A 17,310-nucleotide genomic window follows, 5' to 3' on the forward strand; every position below is an offset into this window, starting at 1 on the left:
GCACCATGCGTAGCAATTTACACCCCTGCAAAAGAGGTATAGGGAACTGCTGCCAACTCAGAATAGTAGGAATTCCCTATTTGTGAGATGAGGTAGGTATTTGTGCAGGACTGATCTATCTCAAAGGATGCTATGAACGTTAATTAACTTGAGTAATCTGGTTTGGTAATTCAGTAGTAAATGTCATTATTGGCAGTGATGCCCTTTGATATGTTTACATTTTAATAATAATATGCAATATATAATTTGAATGGAAGATCACATAACATATATGCTGCTGCATGTCATGGATAAGGTGTTTTTTTTTTCATTAAGAGGGATACTACTAGCTAGTTTCAGGATCAACATGCACCTAATTAATGTGTTTTGAAAAGCCTATGGTAATATGTGTCAAAATGTTTGCATAATTTTTCAAAATTTCCTTGAATATTTATTTATTATTTAAACATCCACTACCAGTGCCATGAATTCAAATAATAACCAATAGAATAATAGCCTAGTAAAATGAGGGCCTGATTCAGTCTCAAATTGCTACTGTAATATAAATGTTTAAGAATAAGAATACTTAGGGCTTCCATAGTGCTTTCATAACGTCAGAGCAATCTGCAAACATTAAACCTCACAAAATCCTAGTAAACCAGAAAAGTAAATATTTCCATTTTACAGAAAGAGAAACAAAGGCAGAATAGTTAACTGATTTGCACAAGGTTAGAAGGAGGTAGTGATGGTACTCGGACTGAAATTCCAGAGTTCCTTGCTAATAATCCTGTGCTGAGACCACTAGATATTTGATTTCTGCATTGTGTTATTGCATGAGAACCCAAAACTCAAACTAACTAATAACAAAAATTGACATTTTTTAAGGGAAGTGTTATGGGTCAATCTGCTCTTATTGTCTGAAGATGAATAGAATGCTAAATGTAAATGAAAAAAAGCGTAAACTGTGAAAAATGAATTAGAGATTTAAACATTTTTAATTATATAAAATGTCAGTAGTAGTAGAGTTAGGACAGTCTTTCTTTTTAAATGAAATGCAAATGTACTAAAATTCTTGCTTTTCTGGCATAGACCTAGTTTAAGCAGAGAAGTTTGGATGTGTGAGAGGGGGAAGATCTCATATCTGGTGTTCACATTTTCCTTTATATCTCAACATTTTCAGTGAGCTCCTTTGTGTCTAATGTTTTCTAGATAACAAGTGACTTCAGGCAGGGACATTCCTTTGAATGTGAGTGCCTAGCACACTGTCAACTCTTAGCAATAAATCACAAGAATTAATAATAGTGAGATTCTTCACTTCCCCTCCTCCCAAATATTCACCTCTTCTTTTATATTAACTCCCTACCGGGACGGGAGCAGGAATGCAATGCTTATATATATATATATCCATTCACTTCTTCATAACCATGTCCCCTCCCATTCAAGCTTTTCCCCCCCTCTAAAAGAAACAGCAATTTTTTCAAAAACTGAAACCTTAACTTAACCCAATCTAGTTCCACAGGCATAACTCATTCTGTGATTATAAACAAAGTTTTCTGAAGGAACTTGTGTAACTGTTTTTTTGTTTGTTTGTTTGTTTTGCAAGAAGGGAGTGTTCTAGAAAATATCAAGTGCAGTAATTTGTCCAAAAATATCAACTTTTCTTTGCTCTCCATATGTATGATTTTATTACTCAAATTGTTTTATCTGGTTTCCATTAACTATGAATTGTTGAGTAATTTTTGTTACACCTGGCCCGGTGGATACTGGCAGCATGATATTTGTCAATGTGTTGAAACGTAGGTATCTTTAGGACACTGAAACTGCACTGTGCAATGTGTGCTTGAAGTTAATCTATGACATGCTACATTTAAGATGCATTTAACAATAAAAAAATATTTGTGTAAGCCAGAGTGTTGTGCAACCTTTGTCCTTTTGCCAAAAATAAGTTAACTTATGTTTTATAATGTATGAAGTGTGATAATAAGAAACTTGTGTTTCCATCTCCCTTTTTATTTTTACTGGAATATTTGATTCCCACAAGATTTCAGGCACATATGTGTAGTTTAGTAGCTAGATCATTTGGTTTTATTTTTGTATAGTTCTTTTGTGATATTCCTTTATTGTATAAGTTTTTGGTTTGGTCTTAAATTCACTGCTTTTTATGAACCTTTCATTGCTCATGTTTTACTGTTCTGATCTGGAGCTTAATGTGTTGTATATATTCTAGCAGTTCACTAGTTTTTATATCCTTAGTGAATATTTAGCAGGTTTAATTTTTGGTACTTAGTTTAAAACACTGTCATAATCTAATCAAATATTGTCCTCTTTGTGAACAGTGATGGGAGAAACCTGATAGAATATGCTGGCAGGCATGAAAGGGAAGAAGTGAAATCTCAGTAGCATTGTCCTGCAGCCTCTCTTGCTCTCCATGGTTGCCCCTCAGCCAGAACTCTGGAGGCTTTGAGCTGTGCTAGAGTTTGACATCAGAGCTAGGAATGGTATGGGGATATTGTCAGGGATCACCCTATCGCCACAGCTGCATCCCCTGCTGGCCTCAGTCCTCTTGTCAGAATTCCAAGTAGGAGTTTCTCTCTGTGTCCTCTGTGTGACTGCTACTGTGTCGTACGGGAGACTCTGCCAATGGTATCTCCAATGAGAAAAGGGGCAATGCAGGGGTGGGAATAACCCTCCAAATGACTGCATTTTTCCCTTTCTCCAGATGCTGAGTATCAGTATAAATGGATAGACAGTTAAATGATATAAATGGATAGACAGTTAAATGAATGGCCTGGTTTATGGGTATGTATTTAAGAATAGTCAAAGAGTACCCAAAGCAAGGAATAGGCTTTCCTTGTTAATGGATGTATGTATAAGTCTAAACAAATAAATATTTTTTTGAATTCTGCTAATCTCTTGGCCTCAGTGATACCTTGTGGTGGTGAGTTCCACAGGTTAATTGTGCACTGAGTAAAAAGAAAAATGTGATTCCTTTTAGCAGTTTGTTCTGCTGCCTCTTTTTTTTTTATTTGGATGGCCCTATATTCTTGTATTGGGGGGGAGAGAGAAAATGGGACAAGCTAATTTACCCTCACTGAGCCAGTCATTCCTTGGTGTTCATAGATTATAGGGCCAGAAGGAAACCACTGTGATCATTTATTCTGACCTTCTGCGTGACACAGACAATAGAACTTCTCTTTGAACTAAAACAAATGCCTTTACCATGACCCTTCTTGGTAGTCTTCTCCAGACAAAACAGACCCAGTCTTTTCTCTCGTGTGTGTGTGTGAGAGAGATGATGATGATGATGATGACCAGAACTGAACTCAAGTTTGAGGGCATCATTGATTGAAAACACTGTTATCCTATTCCATGTGCAAAGTACACCCCACTCTTTATCCTGAGTGGTTACAGCTCATGTAGAATCCAGCAGCATGTCTGAGTAGTTCAAATTGTTTCTTCCAATGTATCTTCCATTACATTAGTCAACAATGAATTCACCCACCCTGGTGCAGTCCAATAACCCTGCTTTGTTGAGTCTCTCTGACGTTTCTCCAGTCTTGACTAACTTAAGTAATTTTGTGCCATATGCAAATTTTGTTGCAGTTCATCCCCTTTTTCAGATCATTAATAAAATATCAAACATAGCTAATATGGATTGTTGAGCACCTCTCTGTTACCTTTTGCAATGTTGAAAATTGATCCTTTATGCCCATTCTTTGTTTTCTGTCTCTTAACTAGTTTCTAGTGCATGAGTGAACTTTGCCTCTCACCCCATTATTAGTTACTTTTCTTCACAGTCTTGGGGACTTAAAAGTCACAGAGGGAGGGATTGTATCTAAGACTTTGAAAATCCATATGCATCATTTCAACCAAATCTCCTGTGTCCATTATTTATGTATGTATTTTATTTATTTTTAGTGCATCCAGAAAAATCGAGTAGATAAGAGAGGCACAATTTTCCTTTACAAAAGTCACTCTCTGATTATTCATGATCATATTATGCTCATATAGATATTTTATCATTCCCTTTAATTTACCTGGTACTGAAAGAAGGCTTATTGGTCTACAATTCCAAGGTTGCTACTATCTTCTTTTTTCTTTTTCTAATAACGGGATATATATTACTGTCCATTCTTCCAGTTTAGAATCTGCCTTTAAGCCCAAGGAATCCAGCAGTTCTTAAAGTTCTTGAGAGCATTTAGGATTAAAATCAAACTTGGGCAACCAAAATGAATTCTTTCAAGTGAAATCTTCTGTATCCAAAGATTGGCCAGTCCAGCTGCCATGTAAGACAGAATGCCTGGTGTCACCTACATTCCCTTCAAATCTCAGTCCCTCCTCGATATATCTTTTCCTCTTGTATGTGCCTGCTCACAGCCATTTTGTGACACATTTCATTGGAAGAGGACACCTTTGCCCATGCCCCTTCTGATGAGACCTCCAGAACCTCCTTAGCCTTTGCCACTCTCTTTAGTGGTGTAGGATTTTACACTCTCTTAGGGCCAACTGTAGCAAATTGCCTGTACAACAGACTTTATTAAAAAAATATGGAGAAAATTATAGTAAAAGAAAATAAATGGTTTGCATAACAATATGTATAGATTTGCACTCATCAGCTAAGTGAAAGCATCAGTTAGAAATAAAAGAAGCAGATGGGGAAAAAGGGGGAAACAGCAATTAATTTAAATTAGAATTCAATTAATTTAAATTAGAATCTATAAAGTATAGAAAATTGGGAAGCTGAAGATATCAGAGAAAAATGAATGGCTGGGAAGGCTAAGGCCAATAAAAAGGAGTTTTAGTGTATTAGAAACAACAGAAATCTTAGCAATGGTTTAGGCCTGTTTTTGGATGGAGATAGTAAAAAGATGCAGAAAAGGCAGAAATGTTCAGTAAATATTTCTGTTTTGTATTTGGAAAAGCAGAATGATGTGCTTGTATCACGTGAAGATGATGAAGTACTTTCTAGTCCATCAGTAACCAAGAAGGATGCTAAACATAATCTACTAAGGATAAATATTTTAAAATCTGAGGGCCCCAGTAACTTTCACTCAAGAATCTTAAAAAAGCTGGCTTAGGATTTCTTATCTGCTGATATTAATTTTTTAATAAATCTTGGAATAACAAGTAAATTCCAGAAGACTGGAAGAGTGCTAATGTTAAATCAATATTTAAAAAGGGGCAAGTAGGATGATCTGGGTGTGAAATCATTTCCAGGCAATACACGGTTTTATTAATAAAAAATTGGCTGTCGATTAATTGCAGTTAACTCATGTGATTAACTAAAAAAATTAATTGCGATTAAAAAATTAATCACAATCACAGTTTTAATTTCACTGCTAAACAATAGAATATCAATTGAAATTTATTGAATATTTTGGATGTTTTTCCACTTTTTCGTTTATATATTGTATTCGATGTTGTAATTGAAATCAAAGTGTATATTATTTTTATTACAAATATTTGCACTGTAAAATGATAAAATAAATAGTATTTTTCAATTCACTCATACAAGTGTTTGATAACGATCCAAAGCAGCGCGGACCGACACCTGCTCATTTTCATTTGTATGCCCCTTCATGCTTCAGCCACCATTCCAAAGAACATGCTTCCATACTGGTGATGCTCATTTAGAAAAAAATGTGTTAATTAAATTTGTGACTGAACTCCTTGTGGGGAGAATTCTATGTCTCCTGCTCCGTTTTACCCACATTCTGCCATATATTTCATGTCATAGCAGTCTCGGATGGTGACCCAGTGCATGTTCATTTTAAGAACACTTTCACTGGAAATTTGACAAAATGCAAAGAAGATACCAATGTGAGATTTGTAAAAATAGCTACAGCACTCAACCCAAGGTTTAAGAATCTGAAGTGCCTTCCAAAATCTGAGAGGGACAGGGTGTGGAGCATGCTTTCATAAATCTTAAAAGAGCAACATTTTGATGCGGAAACTACAGAACCTGAACCACCAAAAAAAAAAAAATCAATCTTCTGCTGGTGGCATCTGACTCAGATAATGAAAATGAACCTGTGTCGATCCGCTCTGCTTTGGATTGTTATCGAGCAGAACCCATCATCAGCATGGATGCATGTCCTCTGGAATGGTGGATGAAGCATGGACTCTCTTTAGCGCATCTGGCACATAAATATCTTGCGACACCGGCTACAAAAGCATCATGCAAATACCTGTCCTCACTTTTTGGTGACATTGTAAATAAGAAGCGGGCAGCAATATCTCCTGTAAATGTAAACTAACTTGTTTGTCTGAGCAATTGGCTGAACATTAAGTAGGATTGAGTGGACTTGCAGGCTCTAAAATGTTGCGTAGTTTTATTTTTGAATGTAGGTTTTTTTGTACATAATTCTACATTTGTAAGTTCAACTTTCATGATAAAGAGATTGCACTATAATACTTGTATTAGGTGAATTGAAAAATATGATTTCTTTTTGTTTTTTTACAGTGCAAATAATTGTAATCAAAATATAAAGTCAGCACTGTACACTTTGTATTCTGTGTTGTAACTGAAATCAATATATTTGAAAATGTAGAAAACATCCAAAAATATTTAAATAAATGGTATTCTATTGTTTAAGAGTGCGATTAATCGTGGTTAATTTTTTTAATCGCTTGACAGCCCTATAATAAATTAGAGGATAGGAATATAATTAATGCCTGTCAACATGGTTTCATGAAAAATAGGTCTTGTCATACAAACCGATTTCATTTTTTACAGGATTACAAGTTGGACTGATAAAGGTAACGACTTAAATGTACTATGCTTGCATTTTTGTAAGGCATTTGACTTAATACTGCATGAGATTCTGATTTTAAGATTTAGCACTCCACAGTATCACGGCACACATTAAATGAATTAAGAACTGGTTAACTGACAGTTCTCAAAAAGCAGTCGTCAGTGGGCAGAGTCATCATCAAATGAGGATTGTTGTGGGGTGTGCCTGTCCTGTAGAGTCCCCTTTTTGACCTAGTGGGGTGCTGCAGACACTCCCTGCCTTGGTTTCCCTTCTCACAGAGCCCTTTAAGAACTCCACACAATCCAGATGGGTGTGAAACAAAAGTTCCCTGCTGGGGTTCTACTTCATTAAATCCCAAAATAACCTTGAAATAAAGTCTTCCCCACCCTTGGGCTCAGGGATCGCACAGCCCTCTTCCTTGAGGCCTGTGGTCTCTGGGAAGGGTTCTCTCCCTGGAGAGCTTGTCCTTCTCTCTGAGCACCCTCCCTGCAACTGAGCCCTGGTGGCCTTTTTTCAGGCCCAGGTGGTCATTGTTTAATACAAGTAGGAGTAGAGAGGTTACCTCTGTATTTGGCATTGGTGTAACCACTGCTGGAATACTGTGTCCAGACATGGTATCCACAATTCGAAAAGGATGTTGATAAATTGGAGCGGGTTCAGAGAAGAGCCATGAGAATAATTAATGGATTAGAAAACTTGTCTTATCGTTATAGAGTCAAGGATAGTATAACAAAGAGAAGGTTGTAGGGGGAGTTGATTACAGTCTGTAAGTACCTATACTGGGAACAAATATTTAAAAATGGGCTCTTCAGTCTAGCAAACAAAGGTGTAAGTTAATACAGTGGCTGGAAATTGAAGCTAGACAAATTTAGGCTGGAATTAAGATGTAAATTTTTAACGGTGAGAGTAATTAACTATTGGAACAATTTACTCTGGGTCATGGTGATTCTCCATTGCTGACCATTTTTAAATCAAGATTGGATGTTTTTCTAAAAGATAGGTCCTAGGAATTATTTTGGGGATGTTCTATGGCCTCTGTTACAGGGGAGGTCATACCCACAGGAGGACTGTATCCTGGGAAGCAGTGAGTCTTGAAAGAGTGTAGGGGATATGGTAGACATTAACTCAACATGAGCTCCCTCAGTTGTGCTGTGGCAAAAAGGAATAATGTGATCCCTGGATGTAAAAAAGGGGAATAATGAGTAAAAGGGAGATGATTTTAATTCTGCATATGTCACTGATGAAACAATACAGGACGACTGTGTACTGTTTGAGTATCCACATTTTAAAAAAGATGTTGAAAAACTGGAGAGGATGCAGGAAAGAGCCACAAAATTATTCCAGAGCTGCAGAAAATGCCTTGCAGTGAGAGAGCTCATGCTGTTTAATTTCTCAAAAAGAAGATTGAGAGGTGAATTGACAGACCTACTTCTGTCTCCACACACAGAACTGCTCCTTTTGTTCCTCAGTAACAGCCTGAACCTTCTTCCATTGAAGTCAGTGGCAAATTTCCCATTGACTTCAGTGGGAGCAGGATTGGGTCATAACAGAGGTAAATAAAAAGTTAGTCACAATTCCTTTGCCAAGTGATGTATTATGATACAAAATTCAATTCACTGACCCCTTGAGTTAATAATTTAGACTCAATTGTGTTGAAAGCCTGATTATGAAGTTGGGAAGTATTTTCATAATGACAGGAAAGAAAGAAGTCACCACAATATTAAATAAGGGCCTCTTATGAGAAAACAAAATTCTTTAGTATAGAATTGCTGGAAATCCAAGAGGGACTACAGGATCAAAAGAGGGAAATTTATTAACAATACGTGAACTGCTAGAATTATCCTTATGTGAGTGTCTGACCTTCGAAATAATGACAGAATGTTATCAGCAACATGGAAGGATAGGCGGAAAGAGTGTAAGGGTCATGGGGTTTTTATTTTTCTGATGAGATTATGACCTGTGAACATAAGCCAACAGGCACGTGGTGCCATCATTATAGAAAACATTTTCTGAAAGGAAACTTTAGCTTAGCCAGTGTAAGAGTTCTCTGAATGAATCATATAGTTTGAGAACCAGACAGCAGCTGAAAAGCTGCAAAAGAGGCAAAGCAAGCTCATGACTGACAGAAAACACGAAAACAGGTTTTGATCCCACTTTTGAGGTTTTCACTTCGTACAAGGGGTTTGTAGTCACTGCATAGAGTCTAATTCAGTTATGGTGATCAACATTTACCATAGTCAGTTGTAATGATCACTTTCAGGAAACTTAGACTTCATTGACAGGTTTGCTTTTGATTGATGGTTACAAAGCTTCTATTGCACTCACAAAACACATTTATCTCTGCCCTTTTTACTGCCTTTTGAACGGTGTCTGTGCAGGAGTAGGCCTGTCTCAGACTTAAAGCATGGCAAAGAGTTCTGAGTAAGCATTTCCTCAAAAGAAGCATCTCTTCTTATGCTGGGGGAACATGCCGGCTGTACTGTGTAGATCTGTGCATCATGTGCTGGAACACTGACATGGGAGAAATAAATTAATAGATTTTCTTGGCTTACACAGACTTGTTATATTTGATTTATACCGAAATGAGAAGTGAGAGACTCCTAACCAAGGACCATAGCTGATAGGTAAGAAAGAGACTTGACCATAAGTGCTCAGATACTATAGTGAAAGCCATGGTCTGAAAATATAGGGCGAATAGATAAGGAGACTGTAGTTTCATATTGAATTTATGTTACTGCAATGTTAAAAAAAAATTAAGGAAATGAACAGGGGGGGAAAGAAAGCACTAAATGAAAAGGAAAAACAGAAAACAATAAGGAATAGTTTAACGTAAACCCAGTGACAGCAGGCACAGAATTGTTTCACAGATCAAAGTAGAAATAATATTTAACAAACAGTTCAAGAGAGGGGATTGCATAAAATAGCAAATAAAATTGCAATTGGAAAAACCATAAGAAAACATAGTGTAAAGCTAGAGAAAGGAAAGGAGCATTTTTATAATCCTTCTCTCCATCATGCCAGATAAATTCAGCATATTTTAAAACTTTAATGTTGGGCTGCTATATACCCATCCCCTTCCCATTATCAGCAGCCAGTAGGAAATTGAATGAGGAAAAGGGGAGGTTACAGAAACTAACACAATTTGACACTGATTCAACAAAGCACTTGAGCAGAGACTTAGGCACATGCTTAAGAATGTTGCTGAATTGGAAACTTTGTATTATATCTGTCACTTTTCAGCAATACCCGTTATCAAGTCTGGGTAAATGACAAATCTTTGAGAATCCTTGAAAGTAGGTGCAGGTGGACTGAGCCTGTCATTACACTAAAACTTAGCGCAGTTGGTGACCAACTATCACATCTGCAGATGCTGCAAAATCTACTTTGACAAAGGTATGAGGAGTATATTCTCCCACAAACTTCAGTTTGTTTATTTTGCCCATAAGCAGCAGAGTAGGTGCTGAGAGGAACAGACATTCAACCAAGCTGCGAGATCCTAGTGCAATCCTTCATCTATCTGGAAATAGCAAGAACTAATGTTAGGTGATTTATTAAATCTGCCCAAATATAACAAATAAAATGTTAAGTTCCTTGAAGCATCTACGGAGTAAAAGCTCCTGCAAAGGTTTGTGGAGGAATTTGGGCAAATATTATGGAAGATGAGGGAAAACAACCTGCATACGAAAATCCAGGACAAACATAAAGCTATCCTATTTGGGGAAAAGGCAGAAAGCAAGAACAAGCTTTCGAGAGCTCACAGCCAGCAAAGACTTCTTAGAGAGAGACCACCTGCTGACCAAAACAGATAAATTTATGAGATCTCTCAAAGCTAAATTAAAATCCCACAAGAACTAAGAGACCTTTATAAGTGAAAGGCAAACAGCAATATGACATGGATGAGATTATCAGTACCTTCAACAGACTCCTACAGCCGGACACTTTCAATAGTACTAAATGGTAGATCTTGCAACCTTGAAGGCCTCAATCCTACTCCCTTGAACTAAAAAATGTGTCAAGGAATTTGCTGTGTTTTTTCATATTTCACAATCCGCAGTCATGCAGGGCTGGTTATGTAAGCGTCAGTGACTACAGATTCTCTCTCTGGGTGAATATGCATAGTCTGAACTCATCCAAATTACCACATTCTCTATATAGTTCTCTCCATGAAAAGACTTTCTCCCTTACAAAGGAATGAAAAAATTGCAGTCAGATGACAAAAGAATGTGAAGTCAGTGAACTCCTTCAAGTACATGAAATAATTGCAGAGGACTCCAAATGTGGCAAGAGATAGACAGACCTGTTTAGAAGAGAAACGAATACATACTGATACTATATTTTACCAATGTAATATGCCTAAGGATGGAGTTAGAGAGCCAAATCTATCCCTAGTGCTTTCATTAGGGATAGGTGTGGCTCCAACTCCTGAGACTCCGAAGAATAACATCCAGAGTTGAAATTTCTGTCCTCAAAACCTGAGTCACACGATCCATTGTCAGTCAGGAAATTAAGCCTATTGAGAACAGTTCCCACCTGTTCTCTATGGAGGTGTAAGAACATTGAATAGCAGCTCACTGGTGTCCTTAATGCTCACAAATTCTATCTCTGGGTGGGGAGAGAAGACTTCATGCTGATATATAATGCAAGCACTAGTCACTAAACATAGCACAGGCAAGAGTTCACAAATAAACTGTGGCCAGTTGTATTTAACTCCCTATTATTTCAATTATGCACACTGGTATATTATCTGATTTCTTCTAAAATGGTACAGGAGGCTGTTTGCTTTAAAATTTCTAAAGAATTTAAACCAATGCTGTTGCCTAAAGGTTTGCACTTTCTGCTGTGGCAAACTGTAGCTCAGAGAGCTTTAGAGGCACAGGTCTCCTTTCTATTTGAGTACTGCTTAAAATGCTAATTTGGAGCTTATTCTCAGTAAGTGGTGCTCTGCCATTGCAAAGAGAAATACTGTGTAGTTCCATCCACATGCTTCTGGAGGCGGGAATACACAGATTTTGGCCTGGTAAAACCCAGTTTTGTCAGCCCAACTCCCAGGCTTCCTGCTTTAAGCTGCTTCTACAGGGTTGGAGTTTCCTTCAGTCTTTGGATTTTCCACCTTTCCCTCCTTCCCATGGTGAAGGGACTGCTGGGTCATGGAATGGCTGGAGTATCCTCCACAGGGTAGCTCTAAAACCCAGCAAGAGAATGTTTCCCTGTATACCTGCGCTAAGTTTGCCCAGCTCACAGTCAGGTTACTCAGACTGGGCACTAGGCAGCGGATTTGTTGTTCATGCTATCCATGCAGCTGACTGGAACTCAGTGGCTGATTGTTGAGTGGCAGTAGTACTTACTGTGTTCTTAGGTTCAAACAGTTCTCTGTAGAGACCCTAGTAGGCATAAGTATCTACGACCTAAATCTGTTCTTGCCTGGAACTGGGTAGTTGGCTAGAAGCGGTGGAACGTAAGGGTCAGGTGACCATTGTAATAAATTTCAGTGTAGTTTGGAAATACAAACATTAAGACTAGGAGTATGTAGAACTCTTAAAGCTTCATATTAAGAAGGGATTACCTGCTTCAACTGTGCCTTTGTTGTACACCCTCTGAGTCTTGGCTGACAAGATCTTAAACTTCTAACCCAAATCTCACTGTCCCCCTAAACATAAAGTAAAGAGTTGGGTAATATTTGAAGTTCTTCAGGCTACTTGTCAGGAGTTCCTTCCTGGTGCTGTGTTCCAAAGACAGTTTTCTTAAAATTAATCTTGACTCAGAATGATTTGTTTTATTCTCCTCATTAATGTTTCAAGCTATGTTTCCATTACACATCACCAGAACACAATTGCTCTGATTATGCTGTCCAAATGGAAGCTGCAGTTCATCATGTCGTCAACACTTGAGGTGAGCAATTTAGTCCTGTATTTGCCTGGTTGCGTTTAGCACCAGAACAAAAAAAAATTAGATAGAAAAGCAATGAGGATGAAGACGGCAAAATGATTGTAAATGAGTGGACAGAAAATATATATAGATATAGATATAGATATTTTTAAAAGTAAACTAGAGACCCCTCATGTTAAATCCATTCCTCTTGCAATGCTCTGAGAGAAGCAGATCAAGAACCACAGCTATATGTCTTATCACCTAGCTCCTGCCCACCTCTGTTGAACACCAAGAAGGTAGTCCAGGAGAAGGTTACAATAATGTGGAATCAGGATTAAAAGGATATGGGTGTTTTAAATAAATTTTGAAATGTTAAATGACTAGTTCCTAGATATTGCTCTGGGCCTAGAGTTGAAGACAGTAACTGCTTTCTAACCTACGCTGCCAAATGTCTCTTCTTGAATGATTTTTACATTGGTGAAACAGCCATTCAACCTGTACCCTATCCTGCCAAGGTAGTGAACACCTCCTATAGTGTTGAGTGTCCTCGACTCCCAGTGAGTACTCTTAGAACCTTGCATGATCAGATCCCAAATTAGGAAAGCTTATTGCTAACAAACTGATATCTGACAGGGCGGTAATAAAAGACAATGCTTGATGTGTTATATAAAGGTGATGCTGAATGTTAGGGATAAATGTGTAAAACATTAACAGAAAGCTACAGTTGTATCCATTAGAAGATAGCTATCATGGGAGTACAAGGTTTTGTTTTATCTCTGATTGATAACATGTTTAAGAGATAATGTGCAAGGTCAAGAGTAGTAATCTGTTCATTAATTTACATCAGGCTGCCTTTGGTAAGAAACCCTGGAAAAAACAGAAAGAGAGGTTTATTTAAAAGGACTTTGTGGGAATTGTCTTAGATTCATGGACTTTAAGGTCAGAAAGGACCATCATGATCATTTAGACTGATCTCCTATACATTGTAGGCCACAGAACCTCACCTATCCACTCCTATAATAGACTCTGGCTGAGTTACTGAAGTTCTCAAATCATGGTTTAAAGACTTCAAGTTACAGAGAATCCACCTAAACCTGCAAGTGACCCATGCCCCATACTGCAGAGGAATGTGAACCCTCCCCCCATGCTCTCTGCCAATCTCACCTGGGGGAAAATTCCTTCCCGACCCCAAATATAGTGATCAGTTAGACCCTGAGCACGTGGGCAAGACCCACCAGCCGGACACCTGGGAAAGAATTCTCTGTAGTAACTCAGAGCCCTCCCCCTCTCTTCACCCTGCCCACTTTAAATTACAACCTGTATACTTCCTGTAATCATGGCTATGGTTCATTTATTTGTGTGTAGAAGCAATGTGATAAGCAAGATATTTGTGTGTGTGTGCTTACACACAGTGTAGAAAAATAGGAAAAATACTGTTAAGAGCCTCTTAAAATCTAATTTTTGAAAACATTTATGTTTGTTGCATTGCTAAGGGAAACCTCTGATTTCAAATAAATCTCAAAAAAATAATTCTGGAATGTTACAAGACACTGAAATAACCAAACAGAAAAGGAGTAAAATAGGAACTGAAAACCAGAATCTGTGATCATCCATCAAAAATCCATCTGAAACCTAATAATGAAAAATCCAGCTTAAACCAATCCTATTCATCCTATTCATAAATGATCTGGAGAAAGGGGTAAACTGTGAGGTGGCAAAGTTTGCAGATGATACTAAACTGCTCAAGGTAGTTAAAACCAAAGCAGACAGTGAAGAAGTTCAAAAAGATCTTACAAAACTAAGTAATTGGGCAACAAAATGGCAAATGAAATTTAATGTGGACAAATGTAAAGTAATGCACATTGGAACAAATAACCCCAATTATACATACAATACATACGATGGGGGCTAATTTAGCTACAACTAATCAGGAGAAAGATCTTGGACATCATGGATAGTTAAGACGGAGAATATCTTATTGTCCTTATATAAATCCATGGTACACCCACATCTTGAATACTGCATACAGATGTGGTCCTCTCATCTCAAAAAAGATATACTGGCATTAGAAAAGGTTCAGAAAAGGCCAACTAAAATGATTAGGAGTTTGGAACAGGTCCCATATGAGGAGAGATTAAAGAGGCTAGGACTTTCGGCTTGGAAAAAGAAGAGACTAAAGGGGGGGATATGATAGAAGTATATAAAATCATGAGGGATGTGGAGAAAATGAATAAGGAAAAGTTATTTACTTTTTCCCATAATATAAGAACTAGGGGCCACCAAATGAAATTAATGGGTAGCAGGTTTAAAATAAATAAAAGGAAGTTCTTCTTCACACAGTGTACAGTCAATCTGTGGAACTCCTTGCCTGAGGAGGTTGTGAAGGCTAGGACTATAAAAGGGTTTAAAAGAGAACTGGATAAATTCATGGAGGTTAAGTCCATTAATGGCTGTTAGCCAGGATGGGTAAGGAATGGTGTCCCTAGCCTCTGTTTGTCAGAGAGTGGAGATGGATGGCAGGAGAGAGATCATTTGATCATTACCTGTTAGGTTCACCCCCTCTGGGGCACCTGGCATTGGCCACTGTCGGTAGACAGGATACTGGGCTCGATGGACCTTTGGTTTGACCCAGTATGGCCATTCTTATGTATTGAAGGGGAAATGAAGACCTGAAAATAAAAAGAGGTCTAGAATGGCAAATGGTAAAACAGGATTTATTAAGGCCTGTAGATTTTTACAGATTTGTTCATCAAACCTTGTTGTCTTTGATCTCCAAATATTTGGATCCATATTTTAATAACTAAATCAAGTAGTTCCACAAAAAAAATGAAGGTATCCTAAACGCAGAGCACGATGTGAGTAAATGTGACAAACAATTAGAACTTTATGGCCAAGATTTTCAAGAGTACAGCCCCCAGAATTGCAGCCAGATTTACCGCTTATGCTGGGTACTGAGCATTTTTGAGAAGTGTCACAACAGGTACTGCTGGGTGTTGAGCTCTTTTGAAAATCTGGCCCTATATCTAGTAAATGCCCAAAATTCAGTGTTGAGGCATGCTATGTATGTCTGGGAATTGTTGTTTTTCTGCATTTAATATGTTTTCACAGAAATCAGATAGCGACAGCATTCTGCACTTTTTATATGAAATTGAAATTGATTTAAAGAGAGGGGGGAAAAGGCAATTAAGACAAAATTCTCCCAGACACTGAACACACACACACACTCTCTCTCTCTCTCTCTCTGTTCTCTCTCTCTCTCTCTTCATTTTAATGCTCCTGGAGCGTAGCCTCTGAGCGTAAGCGTTGTGGCCAGCGAATCCCCAGGCCAGAACCTGTGCCTAGAAGCCACACATGAAACCATGATTGCTTCTGCAGCCCTGAGTCAGCACCAAAAAGGTGGCATCGGTGCTTCATGCTCTGCCTTGAGTTCCATTTCAGACAACCCATTTACTTAAGCTGTGCACAGGGACCTGTCCAGGATCTGCTGGCCGGTAGGGATCTTTAGGATGGGCATAGTACTGTAGATAATTCTCTCAAGGTGTGGTAGGATGTTGCACTAATAGTACTGTAAGCCAGGAATCTGAGGAAAAAATATGAAGATTGTTCACATCTGCTTATTACTGAACATGCTTCATTCATTAGGAAGAAAACAAGCATGGCATAGCGAAGAACACAAAGAATTGATTCCAAGATTGAATTATATGAATTGTCGGGACACATTCAATTGTATTAATCTCTGTATTATTGAAGAAACATTTCCTCATGTTTAAAGAGTTTTCTGTGAATGTTTCTGAGGTTCTGCCACGGAGGCTGGCATGTTCCCGCTTACCAGTAGGAAGCAAGGGAAACTCGGGAACAAACTTATTCTTCATAGAAATCAGTGAGAAAAGCTCTGGACTTTGAATGTTGCATTTAGGCAAATTTTAATGTTACTGAAATTTTTCAGGCAAATGTCATTTTGTTTTAAACTAACTTGTATTTCTTTCCTTTATTGCTACCTGATTTCCAGGAATTTTGGATGACCTTTACCTCTTTCTCTTATAGATCTTAAAGCCACGGGGATAATTAGGACTCTGTAGTCTGACAGTCTGCGTAATCCAGGCCATAGAATTTCACCCAGTAATTCCTGTACGTGTTATCTATGATACTAACATGGCCCCCACAGTATCTGAGTACCTCACAGGAGTTATGTGAGTTTTCACATAACTAGGGTGACCAGATGTCCCGTTTTTAAAGGGACAGTCCCATTTGGGACTTTTTCTTATATGGACACCTATTACCCACCACCCCCTGTCCTGTTTTTTCACAGTTGCTATCTGGTAACCCTACACTTAACTCCTGTGAGGTAGGGGAATACCATTATCCCTATTAACACATGTGATCCTCAGGCACAAAAAGTACTACGGCCCATAGAGAATCATGGGAACATACTGCAATTCACAAAGCTTTGGTTAGGCACTCAGGCTCCTATGCAATGAATGGGGAGAGAGAGACTGCAATTCACAAAAGCCAGCATGCTAGTCTGCCCCACCCCTCTCTCTGAGTTAGGTGCCTAAATCCAGGCTGCACGGAGATGCCTATCTCTGTTAGCCAGAATCCCTCTTTGGAATTAGAAAAGGAGGACTTGTGGCACCTTAAAGACTTAGATGCATCCGATGAAGTGAGCTGTAGCTCACAAAAGCTTATGCTCAAATAAATTTGTTAGTCT

At 38.2% G+C, this 17,310-nt stretch overlaps 1 protein-coding gene across 5 annotated transcripts in view; it reads left to right on the top strand.

The window, feature by feature from the left end:
* Positions 1–17,310, top strand: part of LDAH (lipid droplet associated hydrolase) — a 174,918-nt gene that overhangs the window by 75,913 nt on the left and 81,695 nt on the right. The gene's annotated exons all lie outside the window — the stretch shown is intronic.

This window comes from Lepidochelys olivacea (genome assembly GCF_965140295.1).
Source record: "Lepidochelys olivacea isolate rLepOli2 genome assembly, chromosome: 3".
NCBI classification, from domain to species: domain Eukaryota; kingdom Metazoa; phylum Chordata; order Testudines; family Cheloniidae; genus Lepidochelys; species Lepidochelys olivacea.